The 13426-nt window shown below is 41.8% G+C and overlaps 1 pseudogene; it reads right to left on the bottom strand.

Annotated features, from left to right (window-relative positions):
* Nucleotides 1-12226: 12226 nt before the first annotated feature.
* LOC102840782 lies at nucleotides 12227-12652 on the bottom strand (annotated as a pseudogene).
* Nucleotides 12653-13426: the final 774 nt, after the last annotated feature.

Here is a 13426-nt window from a genome sequence, read left to right as displayed (position 1 = left end):
GGAACAGCAATTGTCTAAAGCAAAGACCCAGAGATGCTAAGCAGACAGACACAAGGGAAAAATAATGCCACAGTGAAAGGAAGCTGACAGGGCACTAAATGAAACTATGACCAGTTCCAGTGCATGACAATGTGCTGGCCAGAAATAAAATTCACGCAGGGTCATGAGGTTACACGTGTAAGGTTTCACAATTATTTTAAATGACCACTTCAACACTTTTGTGGATATCTGTCTCCTATGGTTTCCTCCCATGTAATTGAAATGCCTTGTCTCAGTGAGTCTCTTGGGAGTCTACAAACACAATGGTAAGATCTTGTGCCCATCCTGGTAAATAAACAATGAGGGAACATGAATAAATAAGTTGACTACTGCGATGAATTCATCAAGATACTTTTTAATTCTATAGCACTGATGTACAGTTATGTCCTAAGTTTTATAAATAATAATAATCATAACTTTAAAATATGTTTGGCATGTACATGGAGGAAATCTAGCATGCTTTTAATAGAATAATAACATGGATAATAATTGAATTCTGGACAATTCTGGACAAGTGCAGAATTGTCTAGAATTGGTAAGTCCCCACTGTTGGAGTACTTTATGTAACAGTGATGAAAACCTTTCCCCTTCAAGAGGAAAACAAGTCACTTCTCAAAATCCAACAGATCTGTTTGTAAGGCATCTTCTGTCTCATCTCTTCAGACTCGTCTTTTTGCAGTAGAACAGGTGGCACCCAAACTTACATTGAATCTCAAAAAACAAGAGAGTGATGACTATAAAGGGAGTGGCCAGGAACAACTGTGATAATTCTTCACCTGACAAATCCAATGTATGTGCTTTACAGAAAACCGAAAACAACAAGTCCGCAAATGACAACAGGTAGATTTATAAAATCTATTCCTCCACTGGCGGAATGCAGGAAGTGGAGTTGGGAGGATAAACGGGACAGGAAGGAAAACAAATATTCAAATAAATCCGGACACAGCTTCTCACAAATACTAGAAAATAACTATAGAAAAACCTGTGGTCTTTTTAGACTCATGGTGTTAAAAATCCACATACTGGTGACGGGAAGATTCTGCTTAAGGGTGTCAGAGACACAGTTCTAGTTCCTCAGAAAGAAGGAAATATGCAAAAGGCCTTTGACAGAATGGGTCCTGCCTTCCTTGGGTGTTGTTTGTTGCTAAGTCCCATCGAGTCGCTTCCGATTCACAACCACTCTGTATAGGGTTTCCAAGGAGCAGCTGGTGAGCTTGAACCATTGCGCTTGTGGTTCAATTTGACCTTGCAGTCCAGTGCATTAACTCACAGCACCGCACCAGCACTCCCTTCCTTGGGTTGGGGGAAATAAACAGGGAAAGTGTTCCCACAGCCTCCATCCAACTCTACCTGATCCCCGTGGAAGCAGGTGAAGTCAGTGGTCTACAGCAGCCTTCATTCTGGCAGCAGATGGATGTAACGAAAGGAGTGTCTCTGCAGAGGTTGAGCTACTTGTAGAAGATTGTAGACAGCCATCCTGTGGATGAGTCTGCTGCCTAAGAAGACCATCAAGGAAAAGGGGTATAACTGCAAAGGGTCCCATTTTCCAGGGGTCTTTTGTTTCATTGGTGCTCTGAAAATGAATAAAGAAAAGATGATAGAGAAGAGGCAGTCACTGATGATGTCTCAGGACCACATTGCTATAGGAAAAGTTGAGGGACAAACCAAATCCAAAGTAGTGAGGCTAAGCCCTTCCTATTTTTGACAACTACTGGTACATTTCAGTTCCTTTATTGAACTAGCTGTGGTGCCATAGGCTAAGTGCTTGACCTCAAGGGCAGTATGAATTGCAAGGTTGGCAGTTCAAACTCACCAGCTGCTCCTCGGAAATCCTATACAGGGTCGCTATGAGTCAGAATCAACTCAATGGCACTTAACAACAACAACAACAGTATATTCAAAGTGGGAGACCTGGTGTGGTGTTGTGGGATAAGCACGAGATCGCTAGCGGTTTGAACTGAAAGGTCGGCAGTTCAAATTCACTAACTGCTCTTCAGAAACCATACTCAGAGTTACTATGAGTTGAAGCCGATTCAATGGCACTGAACAGCAACAAGAATTTAATATAATGCTAACATAGCAAATGCTTAAAAACTACTGGAAATATTAATCTTACTTGATAATTTTTAATTTATTTATCAAGTAAGTTTCTTTTTTATTGTGTATTGTGCAGCGTATTTATATTTCTCTGTAAAAAATTGAACTATTCCTCAAAGAAATAAATGAAATGAATATTGAGATTAAAAATATACATAGATGTGTTTTATTTTCCATTTTCCTTTAGACTGACTTTCTTTTAAGAAACAGAATTTTGTTTGAAAAGATGTTCCATCATGGGTAACTAACACACACACACACACACGTGTATATCAGCTCATATATCCCTTTTGAATGCATGAGTAAGCAGAGGAAGGGGCATCACAGATCTTCAGTGTTTTGGGCCCTCACATGCCTTAGTCTCACCCTGGTGGGAGTATTTATACCATGGAAACTAGCAAAGGTTACAAATCAGGGCTTCCCTCCTACACACTTCCTCCCACAGCCTGTTTAACATTTACCAGCATACCACTGGGCAAACCCCAACTTCCTTAACAGCTCCTTGGCACTGACTTCATTTTAAACATTCTAAATTCCCAATCACCAGGAACAACTCATCCTCAAAGCAAACCAAAAAAATTCTTGAGGTATTAAGCAAGAAGCAGAATTTATAGGACAGAGGTGATCTGTTTCCCTCTGCACACCCTTCAAACCCCAAAGTACCAATTGTCCAGGTCCTTCATAGGCCCCTGAGCATCTGTCTATTGAGATACACTGATGTCACCGTATTAGACCAGAGGCCTCTGCTTGGCTATTCCTGTTCCAACCCCTTTTCCTTGTTCAGTCCTAACTTGCCTTCAGCTGGTGATTCTTTGGAGGCCGTAGGCCTGAATTTACATAAAAGTTCCTACTGGCAAAGGGGTGGGACATTAGCCTGCGGAACCCCTTGAATTTATAAGCTTGTACATTTGTGCCTAGTGGCCAAATTCCCTGAGAAGTTGTAAGTAGCTTTTGGACTATACTGCTACTGCTGGTAGCTCCTGGGGCATCGAGAGCTTATTAAGGACAAGCAGGGGCTGACTTAAGAATGTTCCTGCTTCAGTCTTCGGCGATCTAGCTGGAGTCAAAGAACAGCTGTGGTTCTAAAGAAGGGGTAGAGGGAAGCTCGCTACCATTCAGGGAAGTCAAAAGATGCTGCTAAGAACTGTGAAAAATAGAGTTTATTTTTTGAAGTAGAGCTTGATTGTTTTTCTCTCTCCTAGAGGCTCTCCAAGCCATTAAAAAAAAAACCATGAAAAATTGGGAACAATCTAAATATCAATTGATAAGGAGCAGATTAAGCATATTCTATCTTTAGACGCAAAGGAGCTCTGGTAACATACAGGTTACAAATTGGGCTGCTAATCTCAAGTCAGTAGTTTGAAACTACCAGCTGTTCTGCGGGAGAAAGATGTGGCTTTCTGCTCCCATAAAGATTTACAGCCTCAGCAACCCTGAGGCTGTAAATCTTTACAGTCGGAACCGACTCCATACACAACATCTTTAGAAGCAATATTATGGGTCAATTAAAAGTAATCTTTTCCTTTTGACTATTGTATCATGTCTGTTAGAAACAAAATATTAAAAAATAAAAAAGCACATGATTATGCTATGGAGGTCAACTGGCACATAAAAAAACTACCTGCTAACTGCAAGGTTGGTGGTTCAAACCCATCAGCTGCTCCTTGGAAACCCCATACAGGTTCATTATGAGTTGGAACCAACTCAATGGTACTTAGCAATGACAACATTACTTATGACTACATTTAAAAGAAAAGCTGAATTGTTTTAGCTCTAACTAGCTGTTTCACTTGTGGGCTGGTATAAAATTTCTAGTGACAGCACATAAGTTCGAAAAGTGCTGTAACTCAAACTATTTAAATGGAAGGGAAGGTAATGCACTCTAGAGATGACTCAAAAAGTAGCTCTGGGGAAGACAAACACACGACACCCACTCCTTATTTATCGACATAGTTCCAAAGACCAAGTCTTTATGTGAAAACTGGTAGCTTGTGAAACTTCAGTGACCAAATCCTCCTCAGTCTCCAAGAGTCATTTTAGAGTTGGCTTCCTGCCCCACAGCCAACGTCTGCAGCTCACTCATCTCCAAGCCCTGACTACCATACGTCCTTTTGGTCAGCTTGTGGTGGTTCAAACCACAGGCAGTACTAATTGGGTCAGGATTTGCAGCCAGGAGAGGAGTTCTTGCTCTCCACAGAAATGCCAACCCACTGGCTCTAGTGCCCTCCCCCCCAGCTGCCAGGTGCCCCCAAGCACACAAATGGTGGACCTTGGGGGCTGCAGTGTAGTGACCAGGTGCATCCTGTCTGCACACCTCAGCTGACTTCTCTAAGACTCGGGGCCTAAGCTGCAGCTCCTCCAGGAAGGCTGGAGCTCCAGGGCTGTAGGGTCATGGTATCAGATCTGGTGCCAGGACTGTTTTTTCTCTGAACTTTTTTTGCATCCTAGACTGGAGTGGATGGGCGGGATCAAGGACTTGGGGCTTAGGAGGGAGGCCTCACTGTCTCATTCAAAACACCTTGGTTCTTACCTGGCTTTCAGATGACTTAACTTGGTTTGTATTATTGTTTTAGTTGTGAAAGTGAGGAGTAGGTTAATGTTACAGGAACTTGTTTGAATAAAGTATGCTATGAAATGTGTGAGTGGCCTGTAGGCCATCCCTTAACTGTGCTCCTGTCCAGACTGTTATATGCATTAGAGTGGAGAAGAAATAAAGTCACTGAAATGCATTGAGTGTGACTCATGCACTACGTCCTGCACTGGCACTGTGCATGGTTTGTTTTATGGAATCACTGCCCTAATCCCATGAACTTGGCTTGATTGCAGTGATTTTATAGGTGAGAAAATGATGGATCAGAAAGGTTTCATTCTTTGCCTAAGTTACACAGCTAGTGATTGGGAATGCTGGGATTTAAACCTTGGCTGACTGACTCCTAAATAATACTACGGTCCTACACTGTGCTGCACACGGATACCATCACTCTGATACCTATCTGGAAGGATTTCCAAAGCTGTAAAATCCAGTCTATGGGGAAATTCCTGGTCAAGTGTCTTGAGCATTCTTTCTTAGTCTCACGCTTTAAGCAGCTGAAAATTTTGAGTTAAGTAAAGTTTCGTAGCCAGGATGGTAATATATGAATGAGCAAAGAGACTAAATGAATTTGTTGGATTGTTTTCAACCACTTTTTTGAGCAGAATAACTTCTAAAGGAATGAGACAATTGGATATGATGGTTTTAAATGGGGTCTCCGGGGATGTTTATGGGGCTATTTAGGCACAATGGGAATGTCCAGAGTATGAGGATTGCTCAGACCAGGGGTGGAGCACCATAGTTAGGGGCTTTAAGCAATCAGGGGCAGCAGAACCAGGGAAGCAAACTAAAGGAGGCTGGGAGAGAGACCGAAGGCCAGCTTTGCCCAATAAAGGAAAGGGAGCCAGCATGTGTTGACCAGGTACTGTCTGCTAGGTAGTCAGACTTGCTCTTGCATTTTTCCTCCCAACAACCCTATTGTTGTCAGTTCCGACTCATAGTGACACTATATAGGGCTTCAGAGAAGCAACTGGTGGGCTCAAACTGCCGACCTTGTGGTTAGCAGACCAGTGCTTATCCTACAGTGCCACACCAGGACTCCATAGCCCTATTAAGTGGGTGTCTTTCTCCAGTTCAGAGTTGGATAAGTGGAGGCTAGAAAGATCAACCTGTCAGAGGTCACATAGCTATTAAGCAGTAAAGCCAGGATTTGAACTCTGTTGGCCTTGCTGGCTCTACAACATTTCTACTTGTACCAGTCAGTGTTCTAATAAGTATGGTTCTAATGGGATAACAGAGGAGAGCTTGACAAAGGTTCTGCTTACAAAGATGTGGGCAGGGTCCAACTGAAAAGTGATAGTGCAGTAACTGGGAGCTAGCAATTATTAAGTGCCATTGAGTTGGTTCCGACTCATATCAGCCTGTATAAGGTTTCCAAGGAGCAGCTGGTGGTTTTGAACCGCCGACCTTGTAGTTCAAACCGACCTTGCAGTTCAGTGCTTTATCCTACAGCACCACACCAGGACTCTGGGGCTAGCAGTAGCAGGTAGTCATTCTTGCCTCTAAACTGGAAAGACCTAAAATGCAAGGGAGGAAGCAGTTACCTGAACCTGGAGAGAGGAGAGCCTTGTGACCAGAGCTGAGATCTTCCGTAGACACACCTGTGATCCACCTGTGGCTCTGGTTTCCTGATGGCAGAATCCAGTCAGAAAGCCTTAGGGCAAAGTCATTGACCGCAGATGTTAGGCATGTGGTACATCAACCAGGGCAGAGGAGAGTGGAGGATGGTTGGGGTGGGAAGGAGTAGTAGTCTGTCATGCTAATATTATTCCATAAAAAGCCCAGATCAATCCACACTTGCAGATAATACCCACTTATCCTGGCTTCAGTGACTGGATGCTCAGAGCTCAACCAGAAGTAAAAAGAAGAGGAAAAAAAAAAAAAAAGTATTCTCATACAATTTGATGAACTTGACCTACACCTATGGCTGCAGTAGCTCAAAAGAGGGAACAAGTCCTTACAGCAAGAATCATTCCCACCCCCTCCACAAACAGAGTAGACAGGGATGGGCAACTTGGACATTGGCTACTCAAAATGGGGGGTGGGGGGCTACAAAGGCAAGAAGTGACTGGCTTACAAGCTTTCAAGAAGGAACCTAGATGCAGAGGGCCTGGAGGAAGGTAGAATCTCCAGTGAAATGCAGACGGGTCTCTTGTGATACAATATTGAATAATTGTTATCAGGACTGATTGTGAGGGTCGGAAATGTAAAGGTAGATGTTTTATAGCAAGGAGGAGAGTGATTAACTTTTCAGTCTAGGAGCGGAGCTCCCTAGGACCATCAAGGGAGAAGAGCAGAGAGCGGGACCCTACACAGAGAAGCAGTGATGCCTGAAATGGAGCCAGAGATGATGACGTGGAGCGATGGAGCAGCTGGAGACTTTAGATCCAGAGAGGGAGAGCGACTGTGTGCTGAAGACCTGGGAGGTACAGGGGAAGGATTGCATGGAGGGGATTGTAACTGTGGCAATGAGACAATATACGATAGAATGAATGTAAAACTAATGTTCTCCCATATAAACTATCACATAATTCACAATAAAACATTTAAGAAAAAATAAAAAAATAAAAAAGCCCAGATCAGAGCCAACTCTAACACTTGGCAGAGTCCTAGAACAATTGTGAGGATGGCATAGGACTGGTCAGTGTTTTGTTCTGATGTGTAGATGGTCACTATGAGTTGGAATCTACTCAATAGCACTTAACAACAACAACAGAACTTATAGGTTTTTACCAATGGGCCTGGTGACTCTCTGAACTACCTTGTCATCCTCTTACCTCCCATTTTATTTGTGTCAGAAAAGCAAAATGATCTAGCCTGGCTCAACATTTTTTTGCTGGGCCCTCTAAGTCTGATGGCCTTTTTCCTAATGCAGTTTTTGAGCTGACTCCGTAAGTACAGGGAGGATGCCTGTTTTGTTTGTTTGTTTTTTGTAATGAGATGGCCCAACTGCACCTGTTGCTAGGGCTGCGGAGAATGAGCAGGGTCTGGGTGCCTGCCTGAGGATAATTGAGAGCCTCTAGAAGTTTCCCAAGGAACTGATGCTCTGAGGTTATTCAATTCTGGGAAGAGACTAGTAAGAAAAGGACATTTCCTGGCAAGGTTTTGGCATCAGTCTTGTAAGGAGAAGTCACGTTGGAATGGAATTTGACAGCTCCCATAAGGGTGAAAGCAGCTCATTAAACCAAAAGTGGAATTCTGTCCACCATCACACTCAGTTGCTAGAGAGGAGATGGGGTAGGGTTGGCTTCATGGGTGTGTGGCATTTTCCTCAGACCCCAGCCTGAAACTGTGCCCTTTGTTCACTTTTTTAGTTTTTGAACTGAATATTTTGACTTGTTCTTTCTAGTTTCTTGTTTCATATGGCTTATATCTTATCTCCTTAATTATGCTTGTGAGGCTAGTTTTAGATTCTTGGTCTGTCTGTGCTAAGCCCTCTGTTTGGTTTCTCCTAGGGAGTGTCAATGCCTCGGTGTTTGGAAGCGTGTCCCCTGGGAACACTGGCTGCCCTGGCTGACACCGCCCCTGGAAAGTGCTGAAGGCCAGGCCCCTGTCTGAGCCATTTCCTCAGGGGTTCTCAGGCCTTGTTGCTATTGTTGTTCTTGTTGGTGGTGGATCCTGGAATCCTTGGTTCCCTCTATAATTTCTCCAGGCTGGATTTGAGAAACAGAGCCAGCAATCATGCTTGTCCGCCAATTTGGCAACGCCAGAAAGTCTGTTTCTGGCTCACTTTGGATTCTTGTGTAACCTCTCTCACTTGTAAATGGGTCAAACCTATTTTAAGTTGCTAAGTATGGACATTTCTTTATTTCAACTGGTCAACTTCATTTACAAAGGAAAGTCATCAACTGTTCTGGTATGGCGCTGTAGGTTAATGCACTGGACTGCAAAGTTGGTTTGAACTGTAAGGTTGGCAGTTCAAGCTCACCAGCTGCTTTTCAGAAACCCTATATAGGATCGCTATGAGTCAGAACCCACTTGATGACACGTAACAACAACAACAACAATTGCTATTTAGGAGTGCGGTAGGATAAGCACTGAATTACTAATCACAAGGTTGTCAGTTACCAGTGACTCCTCAGAAACCCTATACAGGGTTGCTATGAGTCAGAACTGACTCAACAGCATTTAACAAGAACATTGCCATTTAATTACAGGATCCTGATGAAAACAAACAAACAAAAAACAGTTGTGGTTGAGAGTTGATTCCAATGAATGGAAATCCCATGCTTGTCAGAATATAACTGTGTTCCTTAGGACTTTCATGACTGAATTTTGGAACAGATTACCTGGCATGTCTTGTGAGGTACTGCTTGATGGACTCAAGCTTCTCACCTTTTGGTTAGCAGGGACTCCACAGGATCCCGATGGTGATGGTGGTGGTAGTGTACAATGGAGTTGGTTCCCATTCGTTGTGACCCTGCATAGGGTTTCTGAGGCTGTAAATCTTTATGGGAGCAGGAAGTCTCATCTTTCTCTGGAGGAATGGCTGGTTTCGAACTGTTGGCATTGAGGTTAGCACCCCAATTTGTAACCACTACACTACCAGAGCACCTTACAGGATCCTGATAGGTGATAAACAAGCTATGTGTGAGGAGAGTGCAATAATTTCTGAATTCTGATTGAAGGAATTTTCTTGTGGTCTGATTGGTCAAAATGCCAGGCAATTATGCTAGAAAATGTTTTTACTTTTTTGGAGAGGGTACTTAGGGGTAAAATATTATAAAGTCTATAATGTACTTAAAAATATTTTAACATTAAAAAAAAAAAGAGTTTAGAAATACGAATTGTCAGTCCATGATTTTTTATCCACAGACTGTAGGTGACAGAAGTCATTCGTTTATGGAAGTAATGTTTCTATTTTTTATTATACATGACCTGCAATATACTGCATACAATCGTTTTACTCATTTTAAATATTTGGCAATATCTAATTTAATGACTTGAGGAAGACTCATTAACAACCTGCGATATGCAGATGATACAACCTTGCTTGCCGAAAGTGAAGAGGACTTAAAACATTTACTGATGATGATCAAAGACCACAACCTTCAGTATGGATTGTATCTCAACGTAAAGAAAACAAAAATCCTCACCACTGTACCAATAAACAACATTCTTATCAATGGAGAAAAGATTGAAGTTGTCAAGGACTTCATTCTTCTTGGATCAACTAGGAAGCAGCAGTCAAGAAATCAAACGACATATTGCGTTAGGTAAATCTACTTTTGACATATTGTCAGGAGGGACCAGTCGCTGGAGAAGGATATCATGTTTGGTAAGGTGGAGGGTCAGAGAAAAAGAGAAAGACGCCCAGCGAGATGAATTGGCCAAGTGTCAGTATCGATGGACTCAAGCATGGCAACAGTAGTGAGGATGGCCCAGGATCGGTCAGTGTTTCATCTGCTGTGAATAAGGTCGCTATGGGATGGTACTGACGCAATGACACCTAGCAACAACAAAATAGCACTAATGCTTATCCTGATGTGACACTGCAGGATTATGCTTTGGACCGCAAGGCTGGTTTGAACCTCAGGTCGGCAGTTCAAACCCACCAGCTGCTCTTCATAGGGTCACTATGAGTTAGAACTGTGGTGCTGTGGGCTAATGTGTCAGACTGCAAAGTCATTTGAACTGCAAGGTCAGTAGTTCAAGCTCACCAGCTGCTCCTTGGAAGCCCTATAAAGGGTCCCTGTGGGTTGGAATCCACTCTGTGGCACTTAACAACAGCAATGCTTATCTTATAGGTGAGGATAGCAAGGCCCACTAAACTTTGACTTGCCTAGAGCCACATACAAAATCAAGATAAGGTCTTAGTTCTCTTGGGCACCAATCAAGGGCCCTTTATACCCCACTACAAATTACCTCATCAGGAATTGACAGGTCCAGGTTGACCTTCCTAATTCAGTCATCTCCCATTCAGAGCCACAGTCTCCTTCTACAGATTAATCCCCAGCGATATTCCTAGAACACATTTGTAAAGGCTGATTGGGTTTTTCAGGTCAAACATCTCACAAAGTTCTTGTGATTGATGGAGGGATCATCCATAACCCAGGAGAGTGTCTGATCTTTTGTTTATGCTTCCTTAGTCTTTTTATAGGAGCTCTGGTTGTGTAGTGGTTACGAATTGGGCTGCGAACCTCAAGGTCAGCAGTTTGAAACTACCAGCTGTTCCAAGTGAGAAAGATGAGGCTTTCTGCTCCCATAAAGATTTAAAGCCTTGGAAACCCTGTACAGGGTCGCTATGAGTTGGAACTGACTCCACAGCACATAACAACAACAACAGTCTTTTTATATACAGTTTTATATAGGCTTGTTTAGATGCAAGTGAGTCAAAAATCATCCGCACTCTGACTGTGGCATTTAATCAATTTTAGAAAAGAAAAGTATCTGATTTTTCGACATAATCACCCTTTTTTTAAAAAAAGAAAATTCTCTAATTAGTTTATTTTGTAAACCTTTTTTGTATTTTATGTTTTTGTAGATTACATGGCTTTATTCACATAAATATAATTTGAACATGGAGCCATTATCATTTTGATGTGAATTCAGATTTACTTTGTTGATTTCTAATTGATCTTTAAATTGCAGCAAACTGAGTTCAAAGCTACCCCATTCCACAGCATTGCTGAGCCAAATACCTCAAGATACACACAAAAAACATACATCAACAGATACAAACAAAACAAAGCTTTTATAAATCACTGTTTCTTGTTGGGATTTTTTTGTATCCACTTTACATCTCTTCTGAAGTCAGGATATTTGTATTAATTGATAATAATCTCTGCAAAAGTAAATAATTATTGATGGCAATATTCTTCTTATTATTTAAAGAGTATCACTTTAAATGATCAAAGTAAAAGAGATCTGAAAAATCATATTTAATGGGGAAATTTTTAAATATGTAGTCTGTTGAAAATATTGATATCCAGACAAACAACTTTGGACCCATTGCCAATAATTTTGATTTTCTTAATCAAGTGTGGAAAAGTATTTATTTTATTACTGGTTGTTAGGTGCCATCGAGTCGGTACTGACTCATAGCAACCCTATGCACAACAGAAGGAAACATTGCCTGGTCCTGGGCCAACCTCACTATTGTTGCCACGCTTGAGCCCACTGATGCTGCCACTTGGCCAATCCATCTCTCTGGGATTCTTCCTCTTTTTCTCTGACCCTCCACCTTACCAAACATGATATCCTTCTCCAGCAACTGGTCCCTCCTGACAATATTTCTGAAGTATGAGATACGAAGATACATTAATTCTTAGAAATCATATTGAGAGATTTGTGCAATTGAATTTCAATATAAATGTTCTAAAAGTTATACCAAGTACCAAATATAAACAGTAGTATAGCAAAATAAACTGGCAGAAATAATTATCAACTGGTAGTAGTAATTAAGACTACCATTTCAAAGATTTTCTATACACAAAGAATGAGAAAATATTGTTACAGGATTTACAGCACACAATTGAATCCAACCCTAATGCATTACTATTACACTTCTTTCTTCTTCAGTGTTAGTGGACCCACATTGTCTCCAGTCAATTCCTTGTGTTTATTATGTGAACCAGCACAAGCAGGAAATGTCTTAGAATGCCAATACCTACAATAAGCTGCTTTAGCAAGACAGAAATCTCCAATATTTATTTCATTCACCACTTTGGGATTTTCCTTTTGTATTTTAAGATTAATCAAACTGTCCTTCTGTTGTTTTTTCTTCAGTACAAATGGACTAATTCCAAGGTAGCCAAGTAGTGCAAGTACACTGAGAAAAGGCAACAGCCGAAGCCATTCTGAAACTGTGAGTCGGGCAAACCTGGTACTGCTCTCTAGGACTGGGAGTCACTTAAGATATACTGGGAGCTGCACCTTCACAATGCAGGCCACACTCTCCAGCACCATCCTCGCCAGCGACGTCTGCTCTTCCCCTGAGTTCCTTCAACATAATTTCCTTTTGTGCTTTTCAATACACTTTGTCCATCTGTCAACAAGCTTTCTTAGTCCCTTATTATAAAATGTTTTAGGCTGAGCTGCAAGCCACAGATGCACCCCTGTCTTCACTTCTTCATCAGAGGTGAATCTTCATCCTTGAAGGGCTGCTTTCAGGTGACCAAGACGGTGAAAGTCCAACGTAGCAAAATCAGGACTATGGGGAGGATGCCTTAACACCTCAAAAACAAGTTTTTGCAGAGTGTCAACAGTGTGGGCAGAGGTGTGTGGACATGCATTGTCATATAAGATCACAATACCCTTGAATAGCAGTCCTCTGCATTTAATCCAAAATGTAGGCTTCAGCTCTTCCGTGAGCATTTCCCTGTTGATTGCTGAATGTTTTTCTTGATGGTGTACCAATATTGGCACTTGAGAATCCTGGAGAACTGTAAGCATCGATTTTCTAGCTGATGGTCAACTTTTGAATTTTTCCTTGGTCATTGATTAAGGATGTTTCCATTCCATACGCTGCCATTTCTTTCAGACTCATAGTGATGAATCCATGTCTCGTCTTCAGTAACAATTTTTTTAAAGAAATTTTTACCTTCCTTGTAGTATCAGTCTGAATTTTGTTTGCAGATGTCTAAACGCTTCTGTTTATGCTCTTCTGTGAGTTGTTTTGGTACTGCAAGAAATAACTCTTATGGTCATGGTCCATCTTCAGTGAAGGAATAAGGGACGGCTTGCGGGTAGCAGGCTAGG

The sequence above is a fragment of the Chrysochloris asiatica genome, unplaced genomic scaffold (assembly GCF_000296735.1).
Source record: "Chrysochloris asiatica unplaced genomic scaffold, ChrAsi1.0 scaffold00221, whole genome shotgun sequence".
NCBI lineage: Eukaryota > Metazoa > Chordata > Mammalia > Afrosoricida > Chrysochloridae > Chrysochloris > Chrysochloris asiatica.
The sequence above is the reverse complement of the archived record's forward strand: the minus strand, read 5'-3'. Positions and strand labels throughout refer to the sequence as shown.